The sequence below is a fragment of the Sardina pilchardus genome, chromosome 9, assembly GCF_963854185.1.
Source record: "Sardina pilchardus chromosome 9, fSarPil1.1, whole genome shotgun sequence".
NCBI classification, from domain to species: domain Eukaryota; kingdom Metazoa; phylum Chordata; class Actinopteri; order Clupeiformes; family Clupeidae; genus Sardina; species Sardina pilchardus.
The window spans coordinates 23,298,280-23,304,736 of NC_085002.1; the positions used below are offsets into that span (position 1 = coordinate 23,298,280).

Genomic DNA, 6,457 nt, shown 5'->3' on the forward strand with positions numbered 1-6,457 from the left:
TATAGAGAGAGAGAGAGAGAGAGAGAGAGAGAGAGAGAGGCATGGAGAGAGAAAGAGAAAGTACTGATTAGGACTTGTGTTCACCACTCCTCACTTCACTGAGTTTGAATCTTCCTCAGTACTCTATATAATCATCTTTTCCCTGCACTCCTCCATTTGAATAATTAAAAGTTGGAGATTACAAAAATGCATGTTATAACAGCAATAAAATACTTAAAGTGTAATAGGCTTTAAGAAGAGTGCTAAATGAGTGTAAAGCTCTGTTTTCAATGCATGCTTTAATGGTAAACAAATGGATAGCAAGGGAAGCCCCTTACAGTATGCTGCATTTACATATCATGACAAGTCTGTATGAATTAGAACATGAATATTAAGTCCCATAAGCTTCACGTCATGCAAATCCTGATCACTGAAGCTGGAGTAGATTATTGCTTATGCAACCAAAACTAAATGCAGTACAACAGTATAGCACATATCATATCATAGACGGAAGTTTCTGGACACTGAACAGTTGTGTGTTAACATGCTCACAGCTGTTTAGTGTCAAGCATGCTATACAAATGTGATATCCTAAAAAACATACAGGTGAATGTATGAATTTGCTCCATATAAGTGAAATGTTTCAAGCCATTTTTGTCTTAATCATGATCATTCTAATCTTGTCGATGTTGATGCAGTTTTACAGCTCATGAAAACCAGTAGGCCTATCTGAAAATATAAGACTTACATAATTCATAATACAGAAATGTCAACCTGAGAAGAGGTCTAGTAATAAATTCATTTAAAATACTATCAATGGAGTCTTTAATATCTCAGTCTGGACAGTGAAATGGTCTTTTCCGCAATATTCAAATATTTTTAGATGCACCTGTATGGCACTCACAGTGGTTTCACCACTAGTCCAAAATATGCTGACTTTCAGTGTAAAGACAGACAATTAGGCTTCAAGACAGAAACACTTATTGTATAGAAACAAGCATTGACTTGCTCAGAGAGGCTTAGCAAGAAAAACAGATCACACATCCAAATTCATCAGTGCCTTTCTGCCCACAACTTGGCTTGCATGACTGATATCCATGGTGACAGAATTCATGTTCACATGGTAACACTCTTACAGGAATAGAAGTCTATAAAGCTATGATGTTTCATGCATCAGGAAGGATAATACATAGTAAATAGATTGACAGATTCTAACAGATTAGAACTTTCTACCGTCAGCACCAGGGTTATTGTTTCTATGATCATTCTGACCATCAGTACAGTAGTTTGGCCCTTCATTGTCTACAGGGACTTACACATACATTTGTATAGATTAAGTGGGGTATATGCAAATGTGATATGGTGCAAATGTGTGAAGACAAGATACTTGTCGTATTTCCATGAAAAAGAGGAAGGGCTCTTTATTAGCATGTTTACAGCAATCCATGAGGGTGTTAAAATGCTGACTTTGTCATCAATATCTGTCTCTACCGCAGCAGAGAACACAGTCTAGCCTGCCTACACTTATTGCACATCTGATGAATACACTTGATATTAATCCTGATTTCCACAGAGAGCACATCACATGAATCACTCAGGGGCCACTTCACATGGAAAAACATTCATTCAGTTTCTCCTAATACTGCTATCATGCGGTAGCCTAAGTCCAAGTCCAAATTGACTTAACATTTCTTAGGAAATCGAAGGTTTCTGTTTTGTGGTGATTACCCGTATGTGTTTTGATTCTTTAGGGCACACAAAATCCTGAAAATGTTCTTCCATCTTAATTTTTGTGTGTGCAGCAATGTCTGTAGTATGCAGTTTTTCACTTTGGAAGCGTACCCTCTCATTTCCTCCTAATCCATTGGTATGGGAAAGCCAACCCCATTATCATTGCTGAATCCACACACATTTCTGCTTAATATTCTCTTGAAATGAGCTAAAATGTTATCCATGTGTGTCCACGTTGTTGTGTTGTTTTTCCCATATAGGCTTGATTAAAGCCACCTGTTCAATTTGTTGTGCAGGCATTTTTTGATCATCTGACAAAATCCTATTTTTCAACAGCTCCTATTTAACACCTTGAAACCCATTGACGTCTGTAATATTCGCTGCATATGGTTCCATGCAGACGTTATCAGAAATTGACCTCGTTAGCCCTCAAGTTACTCACAGTCTTGAGATCTACTCTCCACATTGGCACCTCGCCACAAGCTACGCCCCTGGAGTTCACTGTTCTTCCAGTCTACCTCCACTGCTACACACTGCTAATACACCACTGGCTAACAAGGAAAGAATGTCAATGTAAAGGTTCTCCTGATTTAACTCATTGTTACACATGGATAGCATGCTGTTTCTGTATTGACAAAGCAACTGATAAAAAGAAAAGAAAAACCTAAACAAACGGAGCGCTTCTGTCTGTCAGAAGTCTGCCGCTGCCTGGTCTACTAACAGGCAGTGTGCAGACTGCTGTTGGTCCAGTTGCAAGGCCGAGATAACACAAAATGTTGGACCGCTAGAGGTGCAGAGGCAAAATTAGCCTGTGGACTGAGATGACCCCACGACCTTATGTCTCCATGGAGAGTTTTTGCACTTTGTGACACAGATACAACACATGTGGATACAAGACTGATGTGGATACAGGAGCCTCGTGGCTAAACAGTAGCAAGGCTTTACTTTCACTTTTGCCACATGAACTCCCTTCCCGCCACAGAGGTACTTAAAAAGAAGCGAGGCATGTTAGTGTTCACAGTAGTTTTTAAGTAAATATTTTAACATCACATTAACATATGATGACAGGGCAGATTCTGTGTTTAAGAAATACATATTTACACAGGCATATCAAATGGCAAATCACGAATAAACAGTATTCACAAAAGGAACAACACGGTGCATGCTAAAGTCGATACCCCCCCCCTCAAAAAAGACATAACAAACAAAAAAACATTGTTGCTCAACTTCCTCATTGCAACAGTGGTTCAGGAAGAAGAGCACAAGCATAGGCAAGGGCCTGTGACAAAGTCTGCTTAGTAAAAGTGTGTGCAATTGTTGGCTGACATGTTGGACAAAGCAATGTTTGCATTTGGTATCATATTATGTGCCGTTTGTCACCTTACACACCTGTTGTCTCAGTATATGGTCTCCATCCCCAGATACTGTAACAGTAAAAGTTGGCATCAGCGAGGCGGTGTTGCCGGTTCTACCAGTGCTGTACTTCCTGTTTGTTTTCTTCACGCGCTTGACTAAACCCATACTCTATCACACTGTGGTTGTTGAATGCCATGGTTACCCTGCCGAAAAACACTCTCTGTGAGGCATCTATAGTCAGTCATCTCTGCTATGGCAGTGGTGTGTTTGGGGTTCACAGTGGATGTGTGTGTGTGTGTGTGTGTGTGTGTGTGTGTGTGTGTGTGTGTGTGTGTGTGTGTGTGTGTGTGTGTGTGTGTGTGTGTGTGTGTGTGTGTGTGTATGTTGTGCTCTTTCTGGGTCGTCCACTGTCACACCTCTGTGTGTGGTGCTATGTGTGAAGTCTTAAGCTAGCAGTCTTTACACCAGCATAGTCATTACTAAAATAGATGCTCTGGGAAAGAGAGATACACCACAGACTCTTATCGGATGCACAGTCAGAGACTTTCAGCATGGTTCAGCTGTACTGACCAATCATTAGATTTGAAAGGAGACAGACACCCTACCCATTACATTGTTTGTGGTAGGGAAAGGAGGGCATTTATATGATAGGTCACTGAAGTTAACAGTACACCCCCCATACTGCTTACACCAAGAAAGGGCTCCTATAGTTCACCGAAATTATATATACAGTATTTTTGTCAGTAATAATTTTCCCGTTGGATTTGGACAGACTCAACTTTTTCACAGTCTTCAGAGGTTATTTCACATGATCACAGGTCTGCCGAATAGATTTGCTAAAGCTTTTTGTAGAAATGTGTGTTTTTCTCCCTACAAGAGCATCTCAAGACCACTTGTTTCCACAGAGCACTGAGCTGAAATGACTCATTTTAGAGTATTGAAATAAGAAAAACTGGATGCATTTCAAGCCTCGGAGACTGTGAAGTACTTTTCCATGACCTCTTGGTGAGTTTCTCATGTATGCGTGCTTGCTCACATGCGCTAAAGGGGAACGCAGGGAGATGCGCGTGCGGCCGCGCGAAGAGGAACCTGTCTCTTTAAGAAGACGCTCTCCTGTTGCACGGGGAGGCAGGCCGGTGTTTTTCCACTCGTGGTGATGTCTAGCGCTCACCCATTCTAAGAGACAAAGGTCAGAAAGAAAAGATTATAAATTAAATTTACTGCTGTAATTCCCTTATTCAACACCGAGACACCGCACAATAGGGACAACTTGCTTGCTACGGAATAAAAGGAAACCAAATAAGGTAATGAGGCACAGTTCCAGTTTGCAATTAAAATGTATGTATTAGGAGAATTGTGTGTATTTAGAGTACATTTAGAAAAGTATTTTATGTGTTTTAAAATATATTTCCAAAAGTTTATATATACTGGTCTGATCTGTAGACTATAGTCAATATTACCTGTGTAGGACTCTCGTGAGAATTCAAGTGAATTTTTTTCGTCTGGAACTACGGTTATTATGAATTTCTGCCATTTTCCTATTATGATAAAAAACGGTTTATGTATGAACTATATGAGGGGTGGTGCATATAATATACATCCTATGGTGTTTCAACGCACATTTCAGCTTGTTTGCTTGGTATGGGAACTAACGGGCAAGGATGCTGAGATGATATTCGCGTTCAATGGGCAATGACAGCCAATGCTTCGCGGAAGCTGTGTGCTAACTTGGCTCACTTTGGCCATTGGCTTACTTAGACCGTCTCCGTGTCTCTCCAATATTGAGACATGAGAAAATGTCTGGATTGGAACAACACAGAAACTCAAATTGAGTGTCCAAGGTCTTGCGTCTCAGTCCGCTCGACTCTCCATGATAATTTACGTACATGTAGCACTCCATTCCTCATGTGGGAAACAACGCCCGCTATTGTTTGCCCGATTCCACGCACCTTGATCTGGTGCGCAGCACTTTTCTCAAAATGGAAGCAAATATTGTTTAACATTGTGTCTAGGTAAAGTTCTCTACCTGTTTGACATCGGCAGCTCACAACCGCGTTTCTCTAAAGTAGTGCTTCAAACCTTCGGAGTCTTTATTGGATTGCCCTCTCGTTGAGCTTCCCTTAAAATGCTTTGTTGATCCTCTGATAACTACAGAACTTGAAAGGCAATCAAATGAGTCCCTGGCAATGTTGGTTGGTGTCTGTTTTTCTTTACCCTTGATTTGACTTGTCCATCTAAGCTGCAGACAGTGAACATACTGTAATTGTGTTGAGACACTTTTGATGGAGCTGTCAAAATGATGTTACACACGTGCTTGGCGCTGTTGTAAAGGAAGGTTAAACTCGGAATGAGAAGGTTTCTGGGAAGCAAGACGCATCAGCTGCATTCTCTTAGAAAAAGGCTATCAATATATGGAAATCGCCATACAAAGGCTTGCGTGCCTCAAAATGGTGACAGTCTCTGCGTATCTGCGACGTTTCAATTTGTCACTTGTGCGATTGAGGAAGTAGCTTAGGGAAGTGTTGAAGCATATGTCGGGTAACGTGCGTTTGCACTCCATGCATTGTCGAAATGTCATTTGCTGGGCAATAAGAAAACATGGGCGTGGGAAGAAAAGACGGATTAAACCTAATTTATAGGAATGAATTGAATTAAAGTGTCAGGTCGCTGCTGGAATCCCCTCCTAGAGCAGTTGAGATGAACACAGAAGTGATCTGAAAAGGGGACATGGGCATGCTTAGATTGCTAATGGCTGGATTAAAAGGCAAAAACAAGTATACTGTTCCTCGGCCACCCCTACCCTTCACTTCGCCATATGCAATGAATATTCAAAGGCTTTTGCTTAGATACTCAAGGAGATGTGAAAGGATGTGCAGATTGTGATCTGTGTTGTATTCATCCATCGCTTGCGTGTGTGAGTCAACATAAATGTGATAGCCACATAGGAAATGAGATGATGAGAACTAAAGATATGCAAGATCGGTGAGACTGACAGACACCTATAGTGAGATGTTCCCAGCTTAGCCAGATGTGAAGCATAGAAACATAGACGTGGGTATCTTATATCCACAGTGCTCTGGGTTGTAGACTAAAGGTGGAGGAAATTGGTGGCAGGTTCAGTGTGAAGTCTTTGGTTGTTCGTCTCAAATGGGCAGACTGAGAAAACTTCGGACAAAATGGGCCCAAAGCCCAACACTATCTGTCCTGTTTGTGTTGAGTCCCATGTGCAGTGCCAGCAATATTGGTTGAATCATCAACATTATAGACTGTCCAGAATTAAAAAATCCACATTAAGAGCTTACAAGAGACTTGTATTCATTGCCAGGATTCTGAATTTGATTACATATAACCATACCACATGTTAAATATCAAGTATCCCTTCAAAAATGGG

The 6,457-nt window shown here is 40.9% G+C and overlaps 1 protein-coding gene across 1 annotated transcript in view; it reads left to right on the forward strand.

Moving 5' to 3' along the window:
* Positions 1-4,208: 4,208 nt before the first annotated feature.
* slc6a6b (solute carrier family 6 member 6b) overlaps positions 4,209-6,457 on the forward strand; it is a 27,595-nt gene continuing 25,346 nt past the window's right edge. Inside the window, exon 1 of the mRNA XM_062546400.1 lies at positions 4,209-4,370. The gene's annotated coding sequence lies outside the window, so the exon portion shown is untranslated. The remainder of the gene's footprint in view (positions 4,371-6,457) is intronic.